At 38.8% G+C, this 14,771-nt stretch overlaps 7 non-coding genes across 7 annotated transcripts; 5 read left to right on the top strand and 2 right to left on the bottom strand.

The window, feature by feature from the left end:
- Positions 1-950: 950 nt before the first annotated feature.
- Positions 951-1,032, top strand: trnas-cga. The gene has a single exon. It is a non-coding gene; the product is annotated as a tRNA-Ser (tRNA).
- Positions 1,033-1,675: 643 nt separating this feature from the next.
- On the bottom strand, positions 1,676-1,749 carry trnat-agu. The gene has a single exon. It is a non-coding gene; the product is annotated as a tRNA-Thr (tRNA).
- A 3,572-nt stretch (positions 1,750-5,321) lies between these two features.
- trnas-cga lies at positions 5,322-5,403 on the top strand. Its single transcript has one exon. It is a non-coding gene; the product is annotated as a tRNA-Ser (tRNA).
- A 4,618-nt stretch (positions 5,404-10,021) lies between these two features.
- Positions 10,022-10,103, top strand: trnas-cga. The gene has a single exon. It is a non-coding gene; the product is annotated as a tRNA-Ser (tRNA).
- An 821-nt stretch (positions 10,104-10,924) lies between these two features.
- Positions 10,925-10,998, bottom strand: trnat-agu. Its single transcript has one exon. It is a non-coding gene; the product is annotated as a tRNA-Thr (tRNA).
- Positions 10,999-11,915: 917 nt separating this feature from the next.
- trnas-cga lies at positions 11,916-11,997 on the top strand. The gene has a single exon. It is a non-coding gene; the product is annotated as a tRNA-Ser (tRNA).
- Positions 11,998-12,762: 765 nt separating this feature from the next.
- On the top strand, positions 12,763-12,844 carry trnas-cga. The gene has a single exon. It is a non-coding gene; the product is annotated as a tRNA-Ser (tRNA).
- Positions 12,845-14,771: the final 1,927 nt, after the last annotated feature.

The following is a 14,771-nucleotide window of genomic DNA, read 5'->3' on the forward strand; positions in this document are numbered from 1 at the left end:
TCCGAAAATCGTTTGAATCCTCGATTTGTACGATAGGATCTGTGTGTCTATGGGAAGCTTTATTCTCATTTGTGGCAAGTCTGTCCGCTCCTTGTTGCTTCTTTCTTTGCTTGTACAAACCTTCGGGTGGTGTGTATACTATTACTATGTATATCATTGTTGTAGAAACTGAACATTTGTTAACACAATTGTATATTGCCAAATTGTTTTAAACAGTAAAAGATTTTTGCCAAATATTTGATTGTGTTGTGTGTCCATTTATCCACATTTTTAGATAATAAAGTTCTAATGGTGAGTGGTATTTTATGACAAATGGACCCATATTAATTGATTAAGGACATTATAGGGCAACGTAAAAATTCAAAATCGGGTTTTAAAAACCTCACATGAATGCGAAATTCGACCCTTGATAAATGGGCCTCTAAGACATTTGCTGCAAGAAGCTTATAGGAAAGTCCACACCAAACAGAGCTCTTACAAATATGTCCTCCCCTTTAAATAAAACAGATATTGTCCATATATTGCAATAAATACAATTTCTTCCGAATTATATATTTAACAAGCATATTTATTAAAATCTACAGCATTTCATTGCGTCACCTGATCTCCATGAGATGAATACAGTCCCTCCATAATTACTTTTTAATTAATTAGTACAGTACATTAGGAAAAAAATTAGAAACCTTTCTCACATCTTTCCTAAGCAGAAGAACATCAGCCTCTTTCTTTCTCCTGACAACTTCCTTGTCTACTTGCTGGTCAGACTGGTGGGAAACTGACCAGCAGGTGGCGCTGTTGTAACACAATTAATTTAAGCATAAAAAGTGCTGAGAATACAGTGATTACTGTAATGGTCAAATTTTGATTTTACCCATAAATTCTTCTTGCTAAATGACCCCCCAATTATCTCAAAAGATTTGTGGCCAAGATAAACCATTCAATACAAGTTGGCTGTGATGGCCGAGTGGTTAAGGCGTTGGACTCGAAATCCAATGGGGTTTCCCTGCACAGGTTCAAATCCTGTTCACAGCGAGATTATTTTAAAAGCTTCATTGTTCCAATCAGAGCAGTCTAACATTCTGTATAGAGTGGGGTCATTATTCCTCATACTTCATGGTTGTCTGCCGGATTATATTAAATAGATGATATTTACAAAGACTTCTGCAGATTCCTTGGACAGGACCATATTCAGCCTCCTGATATTGCAATAAATACCATTTTCTTCAGAATTATATATATAACAAGCATATTCATTAAAATCTACAGCATTTCATTAAGTCTCACCTGATCTCCCGATCTCCATCAGATGAATACAATCCCTCCAAAGTTAATGTTTCTGCTAAGATAGGTTTCATGGCCAAACATCTGATCTGACCTTTCAGGCAACTATTCAGTTGGTCAGTTTGTACCCACTTAAAGAGATACTGACACCAGAAATTAAACTTTTTTTTACATCTATCATTGTATTGCCTTTGAATTCAACTTATAACTTTGCCATAAAGTATTTGCACAATGCTCTTACATTACCTGTCTGATGCCCCATGTTCCTGTATGAGGGGGCGGCCATATTTGTGCAGCAGGAGTCCGTTAGCATTAGAAAATTTAACTGACAGGCTGAGATGGGACAGTATCTAAATAGAGTAGTAAATAAATAATAATAATATCATGAAAACAAAGGCACTGCTGAGATTTGAACTCAGGCTCTCCTGTTTACTAGACAGGCGCTTTAACCAACTAAGCCACAGCACCACATTGACATGTAAATCTATAGACATAGAAAAATATTGTCACTCCAGAGGCATTTTCTGGTGGTACTTTCTCATTTAGCTAAAAAACTACATACCAATGTCTCCACCATGTCATCCTTCTATAATGGTGACCACCTTAAGCATAAAAAGTGATGAGAATACAGTGATTAATGGTCAAATCCTGATTTTTCCCATATATTCTTCTTAATAAATAAAATATTTAACTAATATGTTTTAATTTTGTCTAAAAAAGTGGATCAGGATGTGTTTCACTACATGTTGTACTTGTATAACTATACCTGTGACAAATAAAGAATCTTATCTCTTAAATTACTCCCAATTATCCCAAAAGGTTTGGGTGGCCAGGATGGGGCAAATGACACAAGTGGCCTGTGATGGCCGAGTGGTTAAGGTGTTGGATGGTTGAAATTCGATGGGGTTTCCCTGCACTGGTTCAAATCCTGTTCCCATTGAGTTTTGCAAACCATTTAATAAATCAGCAAGGGTTTACCCTGCTAGCAGTACCTGTGTGCCAGTGAATTTTCTTCTGCAGTCTAATATTCCGCATAGAGTGGGGTAATTATTCCTCATACTTCATGGTTAAGAATAATTGATGTGGATGTTATACTTGAATAACATGGAAGTCATACTCACACTTTATAGTGACACCATAAATCTGTATTGTCTGAACTAACTGTCACTTTTATTTACAGCATTAAATTCACTAGAAACTAATCACAACCTTTTTACACACAAGACAAAAAACTGGAAAAATAAGAAAACAATGAATAATGGGCAAGTTCTGATTTCACTCAATTATCCTTATGGAGAAATGACTCCAAATTAACTCAAAAGGTTTCCAGGTTTGGGTGGCCAGGCCGCAGAACATACACACAAGTGGGCTGTGATGGCCGAGTGGTTAAGCCTTTAAGGCGTTGGACTTTAATTCCAATGGGGTTTCCCCGCACAGGTTCAAATCCTGTTCACAGTGAGATGATTTTCATTGTTCCAATCAGTACAGTCTAACCTTCTGCATAGAGCGTAGTGATTATTCCTTACTTCATGGTTGTCTGCCGGATTATATATAAAGATGATGTACGAAGACTTCTGCAGATCTCTTGGACAAGACCATATTCAGCCTCCAGTTGGACAGCCCTGGTTTAGATAACAAAGTTCTAATGGTGAGTGGTATTTAATGACAAAGGGACCCTCCCACCCATATTAATTGATTAAGGACAATAAGACATTTGCTGCAAGAAGCCTATAGGACAAACACCAAACAGAACTCTTACAAATATGTTCTCCCCTTTAAACAAAACAGATATTGTACATATATTGCAATAAATAACACTCTTCAGAATTATATATATAACAAGCATATTCATTAAAATCTACAGCATTTCATTGTTTCACTTGATCTCCCGATCTCCATCAGATGAATACAATCCCTCCAAAGTTAATGTTTCTGCTAAGATAGGTTTCATGGCCAAACATCTGATCTGACCTTTCAGGCAACTGTTCAATTGGTCAGTTTGTACCCACTTAAGCAAAATGTGATCTACAAAAAGAATACGTCTGTTTCACTGGGGCGGTAACTGAATTGAGTGGTGTAAGATCTCAGTAGGTACTGCAGAATAGGTCAGCGCTATTTAAATAGAGTAGTAAATAAGTAATAATAATATCATGAAAATAAAGGCTTTACTGAGATTTGAACTCAGGATCTCCTTTTTACTTGACAGGTGATTTAACCAACTAAGCCACAGCAAAAGCTTGACATGTAGGTCTATAGACATAGAAAACTGTTGTCACTCCAGAGGAATTTTCTGGGGGTAATTTCTCATGTACCTAGAAAAACTACATACCAATGTCTCCACCATGTCCTCCCTACTGTAACCAGTGCAAAGCCAAGCTGGCCAAAGGCCCTAGGATAATTGGCTGACCAGCTCGCTCACCTCCACCCCACTCTGCACACTCTCTTCTGAGATCTACATCATAATAATGTGTCTGTAGACCCAAGAGTGAGTAGGACTTACCCTCTTTGTGCCCAACCATTGCCTTGACCACCTCATCTTATGGTGGCTGATAGTTCCAATACACTTGGAGCCTAAACTTAGGAATTTACCTGTTTTTCAGGCATTTGGCTGTACTGGATTCTGGTATTCTAAGATAAAAATGTAATATGGTGACATGTAAAAAGCAAGATTCTTTTGTTCCCTATAAAATAACCTTCCAATATTTCCATTATCCAAGCTCCTATGATAACTGTCTTGGATTGTAGTAACTTTATAAAAACTATTTTACCCTCACTAACAGTCTCAAGATGGACTTAGCTTTGATCATCAGGCCAGTGACGAAGCCAACTAATTAGAATATAGAGGTTGTTCCTACACATGCTACATCGCCCCCATGGTGGTGTAAGGTTTTTTTTTTTGGAAAGAAGGAAAAAATATGACAGTAAATTTAGTCTTCCCGAAATGAGACTATTCTTCCTCCTGGTTGGTAGGACAAGTGGAAGAAAGAGTTAACAGCCCCAACCCCTCCTATAAATAGGAGTTAACCCTGATCATAATCATCCTCTGAAGTAGAATCTTCCTCTGAACCACCTATAGGGTTGAGATTTAGAGATTCTGGGGGTGAATCCATGGCTGCTGTAGACACAGTATCACAGTGTTACATAGTGGGTGCCCCTAAGCATAAAAAGTGATGAGAATACTGTGATTAATGGTCAAATTCTGATTTACTCATACATTCTTCTTGCTAAATGACTCAAAATTATCTCCAAAGGTTTCCAGGTTTGGGTGGCCAGGATTGAGCTGTAAGAGAAAGTAGGATGTAATACCCAAGAGGGTAACCTGTTAGACTTGAAATCCAATAGGTTTTCTACGCACAGGTTCAAATCCTGTTCACAGTGACGTTTTTTAAAAGCTGCATTGTTCCAATTAGTTCAGTCTAACATTCTGCATAGAGAGGGGTAATTATTCCTCATACTTCATGGTTAAGAATAGTTGATGTGGATGTTATACTTGAACAACAAGACATGGAAGTCATACTCACACTTTATAGTGACACAGCGAATATGAATAGTCTGAAATAACTGTCACTTTTATTTATAGGAACATATTCACAAGAAACTAATCACAACCCTTTTACACACAGGACGACAAACTAGTAAAACTAGATTCCCCCCCCCCCTGTGGATATGAATTAAATGATGACATCCTAGAGACTTACTATTGATATCTAACAGACATATTAACTCCAAAAAGACAAGGGAGGTTGTTTATAAGAATATGCAACTGCCACATCAGTAATGGTCCTCTAAGCAGTTCCTCTGGATACTTTAAAATCCTGCAAAGCTTTTATATGATGGATTAATGGTTTAGTGTTTGGCTACATGTATCATTGGAGTCCATAGTCTTTCCTTATGGTGGTGACCTGAAGCATAAAAAGTGAGGAGAATACAGTGATTAATGGTCAAATCCTGATTTTACCCATATATTCTTCTTAATAAATACCCCCAATTATCGCAAAAGGTTTGGGCGGCAAGGATGAGACTAACTAACCAACAAGTGGGCTGTGGTGGCCGAGTGGTTAAGGCGTTGGACTCGAAATCCAATGGGGTTTCCCTGCACAGGTTCAAATCCTGTTCACAGCGAGATGATTTTAAAGCTTCGTTGTTCCAATCAGTGCAGGCTTAAGCTGCCATATATGTTGAGATTTTTCAAAGATCTGATCGTCATCGTGAGACCACGATAATCTCAGAACGATCGTACGAATTGTCCATCAACTTAAAAGACCAATTTGCCAGGAAAACAATGGGGAGCTGCTTGGCCCTGCAAACATAGATACATTGCACTGGGACCGATAAAGATTTTTTAACCTGGCCGATCAATTTCCTGACAGATGTCGGCCGAAAAATCGTAAGATGTTCAATCGTTCGAATCCCACTAACCACACAATCATTTCAAAGGATTGGTTGGACTTTGCTAAAATCGGTTGTTCGGCAAGAGAAATCTTTTCATCTATGGGGACCTTAACTTTCTGCATGGAGTTGGGCCAAAGATTATATCAAACAGATGTGTATGAAGACTTCTGCAGATCCCTTGGACTGGATCATATTCGACCTGCCGGCCTCCAGTTAACAGATAACAAAGTTCTAATGGTGAGTTGTATTTAATGGACCCTCCCCCCATATTAATTGATTAAGGACAATAAGACATTTGCTGCAAGAAGCCTATAGGAAAGTCCACACCAAACAGAGCTCTTACAAATATGTTCTCCTCTTTAAACAAAACAGATATTGTCCATATATTGCAATAAATACTATTATCTTCAGAATTATATATATGACAAGCATATTCATTAAAATCAAATCAAACTTACAATATTTCATTGAGGGGCCCATTTACTAAGGGTCAAAGTGAATTTTCGAATTAAAAAACGTAGACTTTCGAAGTAATTTTTGGGTACTTCGACCATCGAATAGGCCAAATTCGACTTCGATTCGAATTGAAAATGCTTCACAAATTTGACCATTAAAAAATTCGAAGTACTGTCTCTTTAAAAAACCTCAACTTCGACACTTCGCCACCTTAAACTTGCTGAATTGCTGTTTGGGGACCTCCTAGAATCTATAGACAGTATTTGGCTAAGTTTTGAGAAGTCAAATAATTTTTTTGTATAATCATTCGATTCGAAGTATGAAAGTTCAATCTTAAAAATCCTTTGACTTTGAATGTCGGACTACCCTATTCGATGGTCTAATTTCGAAGTTTTTTTCACTTTGAAATTCGACCCTTGATAAATCTGCCCCTAAGTGTCACCTGATCTCCATCAGATGAATACAATCCCTCCAAATTAAATGTTTCTGCTCAGAAAGGTTTCATGGCCAAACATCTGATCTGACGTTTCAGGCAACTGGCCAGTTAGTTTATACCCATTGAAGCAAAATGGCACCTGTAAAATGAACACGTCCGTGTCACTGGGGCAGGAACTGAAGTGAGTGATGGAAGATCTCTGTAAACTACTGTGGAATAGGTCAGTGCTATAGAAACTGAGCAGTATATAAGTAATAAAAACAAACTGCTGAGATTCAAACTCAGGATCTTGTAGTTTATAATTTTGGCACTTTAAATGCCAGAAACAGCCGTCAGTGTTTCTTTAAAGTAACCGCGCTTAGAATACTGGCAAAGAACAGTGACATCACCACATTAAATTCCTAAAGCATCAAGTGACTCCCTCCGAATCAGATACAATTTGACTAGGAGGCACCCGACAACTCCTCCAATGTGTCTACTCTCAGTACAGTGTCAAATTATGGAAGCCGCCATCTTGGGAAAGGGCAAACCCTGGATGCACAAACAGCATAGCAGCACAGCCACAACCTAAGGTTTCGGCACAAATGCCTTTGTCAAGGGGATTCTCAATAAACGTTGGGGTTAAGGTGGCCATAAACGCAAAGATCCGCTCATTTGGCAACATCGCCAAACGAGCGGATCTTTCCCCGATTTGCCATTAACGAGCATGGCTATATCGGGGGTAATCTGATTGTTTGGCCGTATGGCCGAACGCAGGGCCGGACTGGGAGTAAAAAGCAGCCCTGGCAAAAAAATCAAAGCAGCCCACACATAAATGCGTGCTGGTCTTTTACTTACACACACGCATATTTCATAAATATACATATATATATATTATATAGTGGATAATGTACCCCCTACTGTAATTTATAAAGATATTATAAGTCACAGAGAAGTTATGTGACAGTATAAATGCATACATATCTTTATAAATTAGGGGGTACATTATGAATTATAATTTACTGCAGGGGTGTCCAACCTTTTGGCTTCCCTGGGCCACATTCGAAGAAGAATTTTTTTTCTGGGGCCGCACATGAAATACATAACACTTTTGATTTCTAAAAATAAAGGAAATACACAGAAATGAACTACAATACCTGTGCAGTAAAAAAAAAAAAAGTCTAAAAAATAAATGAATATATTTGAAAATATGCCTTTTCAAATTTTGCATATTTTTCCACGAAGCTAAATGGGACAGATTTAACCATCACCAGGGGTGTAACTGCTGTACATTTGGGCCCAATAAGGCCCTAATAACTGGCTCTACTGCTATTGCCCTAGGAATGACTCAGTTCATCAAGTAGCTGGCACAGGTGGAACTCACCTTTCTGCTTTAAACATCCAACACTGAGGCAAAAGGGCCCCATAAAACAAATAGCAAGAAGTGAACTTATAATGGGGACGGGACGTCAGGATCAGTGCCCAAGGCAACCTGGCCGACTACGGCGCTTCCAATTGTTCGCACATGCGCAGAAGAGAACGAGTGACTGCGGAAGAGCGCACAATCGTCATTGAGCAGGAACTGCAGCCACAGATGGGTCCGAACTAAGGGAAGGCATCAAAAGAGGTAAGTGCCTGGCGCCCCTCTGCCTTTGCGCCCTAGGCACGTACCTCTTCTGCCTACCCCTAGTTCCGGCCCTGGTCAGGATTTTGGGGTGTTGTACTTCAAAAACAACAGATTTCCATTACAGATACAATTTACCCTAGGGTAACACAATGTTCTTAAAGCAGGCAGTAATTGTAATACATAGTAAAGTTAAACTAAAAAACAAAGCACTTGCTAAACTAGAACTCCCTAACCCCCCCCCCCCAAGTCCATATTGTGTCTGGTACCTGAGCAGCACAAACATTCTTAGCAGTAAACAGTTTCAGTGACCCCTCTTATCAGCTTCCTTCCCATGTCTATAGCTTTAACCTCCCCTATATGCCTACTGTGCAGTAGCTTTTCCCAGGACCTCACATACTGACCTGACAGATTTAAGATGCAGAGCGCAGGGGCAGGCAATCTCTCTCTCCAAAGGAGACGAGTCACGTGGCTGTGATGAGAGCCGTGACATCTCCAATAACTTTATTCAGCACACGCACTGTCCAGCCAGCCCACGAAGTTCCGGGGGGAGTGCCGTCACTGCTGACTTCTCCTCACTCCCTCACTCGCTCTCTCTCCCCCTCCCTCTGAAAATAACTTCAGCGTGCGCACTCAAAACTATGTGAACTGTGCGCTCCTTGCTCCTAAATTTTAAAATCAGATAAGTGCAGCGCCCGGCCCATTTCATCACAGGATAGAGCGGCCGTTTGGGCAAATGCCCGAACGGACAGATTATCAGTCCGGGCCTGGCCGAACGATCCGATTACGATGTGCCGTGGGCTCCGGCGGGATCGGTCGGGTCAAAATCAAACCTTACCGATCGACCAAACCACCGATCGACCAAACGACCGATCACGAAAGATGTCGGCACACGCCACACACGATCCGAAAATCGTAGGAATCCTCGATTCGTATGATAGGATCTGTGTGTCTATGGCCACCTTTATTATTTGTGGCAAGTCTATCCGCTCCTTGTTGCTTCTTTCTTTGCTTTGTACAAACCTTCGGGTGGTGTGTATACTATTACTATGTATATCATTGTTGTATAAACTGAACATTTGTTAACAATTGTATATTGCCAAGTTGTTTTAAACAGTAAAAGATTTTTGCCAAATATTTGATTGTGTTGTGTGCCCATTTATCCACATTTTTAGATAATAAAGTTCTAATGGTGAGTGGTATTTTATGACAAATGGACCCATATTAATTGATTAAGGACATTATAGGGCAACGTAAAAATTCAAAATCGGGTTTTAAAAACCTCACATGAATGCGAAATTCGACCCTTGATAAATGTGCCTCTAAGACATTTGCTGCAAGAAGCCTATAGGAAAGTCCACACCACTCAGAGCTCTTACAAATATGTTCTCCCCTTTAAACAAAACAGATATTGTCCATATATTGCAATAAATACCATTTCTTCCGAATTATATATTTAACAAGCATATTTATTAAAATCTACAGCATTTCATTGTGTCACCTGGTCTCCATGAGATGAATACAGTCCCTCCATAATTACTTTTTAATTAATTAGTACAGTACATTAGGAAAAAATTTAGAAACCTTTCTCACATCTTTCCTAAGCAGAAGAACATCAGCCTCTTTCTTTCTTCTGACAACTTCCTTGACTACTTGCTGGTCAGACTGGTGGGAAACTGACCAGCAGGTGGCGCTGTTGTAACACAATTCATTTAAGCATAAAAAGTGCTGAGAATACAGTGATTACTGTAATGGTCAAATTTTGATTTTACCCATAAATTCTTCTTGCTAAATGACCCCCCCAATTATCTCAAAAGATTTGGTGGCCAAGATAGGCACCTCAAGACCAGTGGGCTGTGATGGCCGAGTGGTTAAGGCGTTGGACTCGAAATCCAATGGGGTTTCCCTGCACAGGTTCAAATCCTGTTCACAGCGAGATGATTTTAAAAGCTTCATTGTTCCAATCAGTACAGTCTAACATTCTGTATAGAGTGGGGTAATTATTCCTCATACTTCATGGTTGTCTGCTGGTTTATATTAAATAGATGATATATACAAAGACTTCTTCAGATTCCTTGGACAGGACCATATTCAGCCTCCAGTTGGACAGCCCTGGTTTAGATAACAAAGTTCTAATGGTGAGTGGTATTTAATGACAAACGGACCCTCCCACCCATATTAATTGATTAAGACATTTGCTGCAAGAAGCCTATAGGAAAGTCCACACCAAACAGAGCTCTTACATATATGTTCTCCCCTTTAAACAAAACAGATATTGTCCATATATTGCAATAAATACCATTTTCTTCAGAATTATATATATAACAAGCATATTCATTAAAATCTACAGCATTTCATTAAGTCTCACCTGATCTCCCGATCTCCATCAGATGAATACAATCCCTCCAAAGTTAATGTTTCTGCTAAGATAGGTTTCATGGCCAAACATCTGATCTGACCTTTCAGGCAACTATTCAGTTGGTCAGTTTGTACCCACTTAAAGAGATACTGACACCAGAAATTAAACTCTTTTTTACATCTATCGTTATATTGCCTTTGAATTCAACTTATAACTTTGCCATAAAGTATTTGCGTAAAGCTTTTACATTACCTGTCTGGTGCCCCATGTTCCTGTATGAGGGGGCGGCCATATTTGTGCAGCAGGAGTCCGTTAGCATTAGAAAATGTTACTGACAGGCTGAGATGGGACAGTATCTAAATAGAGTAGTAAATACATAATAATATTATGAAATTTAAGGCACTGCTGAGATTTGAACTCAGGATCTCCTGTTTACTAGACAGGCGCTTTAACCAACTAAGCCACAGCGCCACCTTGATATGTAAATCTATAGACATTTTCTGGGGGGACTTTCTCATTTAGCAAGAAAACTACATACCAATGTCTCCACCATGTCCTCCTTCTATAATGGTGGCCACCTTAAGCATAAAAAGTGATGAGAATACAGTGATTAATGGTCAAATCCTGATTTTACCCATATATTCTTCTTGATAAATAAAGTATTTAACTAATATGTTTTAATTTTGTCTAAACAAGTGGATCAGGATGTGTTTCACTGCATGTTGTACTTGTATAACTATACATGTGACAAATAAAGAATCTTATCTCTTAAATGACTCCAAATTATCCCAAAAGGTTTGGGTGGCCAGGATGGGGCAAATGACACAAGTGGCCTGTGATGGCCGAGTGGTTAAGGCGTTGGATGGTTGAAATTTAATGGGATTTCCCTGCACTGGTTCAAATCCTGTTCCCATTGAGTTTTGATTAAAAGCTTCATTGTTACAATTAGTTCAGTCTAATATTCGCTGCAAACCATTTAATAAATCAGCAAGGGTTTACCCTGCTAGCAGTACCTGTGTGCCAGTGAATTTTCTTCTGCAGTCTAATATTCCGCATAGAGAGGGGTAATTATTCCTCATATTTCATGGTTAAGAATAGCTGATGTAGATGTTATACTTGAATAACATGGAAGTCATAATCACACTTTATAGTGACACCATTAATCTGTATTGTCTGAACTAACTGTCACTTTTATTTACAGCAGTAAATTCACAAGAAACTAATCACAACCTTTTTACACACAAGACAAAAAAATGGAAAAATAAGAAAACAGTGAATAATAGGCAAGTTCTGATTTCACTCATTAATTCTTATGGATAAATGACCCCAAATTGGCTCAAAAGGTTTCCAGGTTTGGGGGGCCAGGATGGAGCTTCAGGCGACAGTGGGTTGTGATGGCCGAGTGGTTAAGGTGTTGGACTCGAAATATAATGGTGTTTCCCTGCACAGGTTCAAATCCTGTTCACAGCGAGATGACTTTAAAAAATTCATTGTTAAAATCAAGTGCAATCTAACATTCTTCATAGGTGGTAATTATTCCTCATGGTTGAAGGATTATATTAAATAGATGATATATACAAAGACTTCTGCAGATCCCTTGGACAGGACCATATTCAGCCTCCAGTTGGACAGCCCTATTTTAGATAACAAAGTTTTACTGGTGAGGGGTAATTAATGACACCATTAAGGACATTTAATGACTTCTACTGAGTTGTATTTAATGACAAGGGACCCTCCCCTCCCACTCCCACCAGTCTGACCAGCAAGTAGTCAAGGAAGTTGTCAGGAGAAAGAAAGAGGCTGATGTTCTTCTGCTTAGGAACAAAATTAGAAACCTTTCTCACATCTTTCCTAAGCAGAAGAACATCAGCCTCTTTCTTTCTCCTGACAACTTCCTTGACTACTTGCTGGTCAGACTGGTGGGAAACTGACCAGCAAGTGGCGCTGTTGTAACAAAATTCATTCATAGTAACATGTACATGTACATGTATCCCTTAATATCTTGGAATTAAAAGAAAATATATAAAGAATGTAAACTACAAAGGTTCTTAGAATCGCACCCTCATCAATTTTAAACTCACTTATTTTGAAGGTTTACTTATGCTTTAAGCATAAAAAGTGCTGAGAATACAGTGATTACTGTAATGGTCAAATTTTGATTTTACCCATAAATTCTTCTTGCTAAATGACCCCAAAATTATCTCAAAAGATTCGGTGACCAAACAATATATGTGGGCTGTGATGGCCGAGTGGTTAAGGCGTTGGACTCGAAATCCAATGGGGTTTCCCTGCACAGGTTCAAATCCTGTTCACAGCGAGATCATTTTAAAAGCTTCATTGTTCCAATCAGTACAGTCTAACATTCTGTATAGAGTTGGGCAATAATTCCTCATATTTCAAGGTTGTCTGCCGGATTATATTAAAAAAATTAGATATACAAAGACTTCTGCAGATCTATTGGACAGAACCATATTCAGCCTCCAGTTGGACAGCCCTGGTTTAGATAACAAAGTTCTAATGGTGAGTGGTATTTAATGACAAACGGACCCTCCCCCCATATTAATTGATTAAGGACAATAAGACATTTGCTGCAAGAAGCTTTTAGGAAAGTCCACACCAAACAGAGCTCTTACATATATGTTCTCCCCTTTAAACAAAACAGACATTGTGCATAAATTGCCATGACTACCATTTTTTTCAGAATTATATATATAACAAGTATATTCATTAAAATCCACAGCATTTCATTAAGTCTCACCTGATCTCCCGATCTCCATCAGATGAATACAATCCCATTAAATTAAATGTTTCTGCTCAGATAGGTTTCATGGCCAAACATCTGATCTGACCTTTCAGGCAACTGTTCAGTTGGTCAGTTTGTAGCCACTTAAACAAAATGGGATCTACAAAATGAACACTTCTGTTTCACTGGGGCAGCAACTGAAGAGAGTGGTGTAAGATCTATGAAGGCACTGCGGAATAGGTCAGCGCTATATAAATAGAGTAATAAATAAGTACTAATAATTAATGATAATTGTATCATAAAATCAAAAGCCCTGCTGAGATTTGAACTCAGGATTTCATGTTGACAAGACAGGTGCTTTAGCACCTCCCACAGAAAAGTTAACCGATTCAGGGACATTTTGTCACTCTAAAGGCATTTTTTGGGGTTACTTTCTTATGTACCTAAGAAAACTACATACCAATGTCTCCACCATGTCCTCCCTACTGTAACCAGTGCAAAGCCAAGCTGGCCAAAGGCCCTAGGATAATTGGCTGACCAGCTCGCTCACCTCCACCCCACTCTGCACACTCTCTTCTGAGAACTACATCATAATAATGTGTCTGTAGACCCAAGAGTGAGTAGGACTTACCCTCTTTGTGCCCAACCATTGCCTTGACCACCTCATCTTTTGGTGGCTGATAGTTCCAATACACTTGGAGCCTAAACTCAGGAATTTGGCTGTACTGGATTCTGGTATTCTAAGATAAAAATGTAATATGGTGACATGTAACAAACAAGATTCTTTTGTGCTCTGTAAAATAACCTTCCAATATTTCCATTATCCAAGCTCCTATGATAACTTGGATAGTCTTGGATTGTAGTAACTTAAAAAAAAACTAGTTTACCGTCACTAACAGTCCTAAGATGGACTTAGCTTTGATCATCAGGCCAGTGAAGGAACCAGCTAATTAGAATATAGTGGTTGTTCCTATTCAATACACGTGCTACATTGACCCCATGGTGGTGTAATTTTTTTTGTTTTTTTTATGAAAGAAGGAAAGTGTCACAGTGTTACATAGTGGGTGCCCCTAAGCATAAAAAATTCTAGGTTTGGGTGGCCAGGATTGAGCTGTAAAACAAAGTAGGCTGTGATGGCTGAGTGGTTAAGGCGTTGTACTTGAAATCTAATAGGGTTTCTATGCACAAGTTCAAATCCTATTTGCAGTGACATTTTTTAAAAGCTTCATTGTTCCAATTAGTTCAGTCTAACATTCTGCATAGAGAGGGGTAATTATTCCTCATACTTCATGGTTAAGAATAGCTGATGTGGATGTTATACTTGAACAACAAGACATGGAAGTCATACTCACACTTTATAGTGACACAATGAATATGAATAGTCTGAACTAACTGTCACTTTTATTTATAGGAACATATTCACAAGAAACTAATCACAACCCTTTTACACACAGGACGACAAACTAGAAAAATTTGATTTTTTTCCCCCTTGTGGATATGA

This window comes from Xenopus laevis, chromosome 3S (assembly GCF_017654675.1).
Source record: "Xenopus laevis strain J_2021 chromosome 3S, Xenopus_laevis_v10.1, whole genome shotgun sequence".
In the NCBI taxonomy this organism is placed as follows: domain Eukaryota; kingdom Metazoa; phylum Chordata; class Amphibia; order Anura; family Pipidae; genus Xenopus; species Xenopus laevis.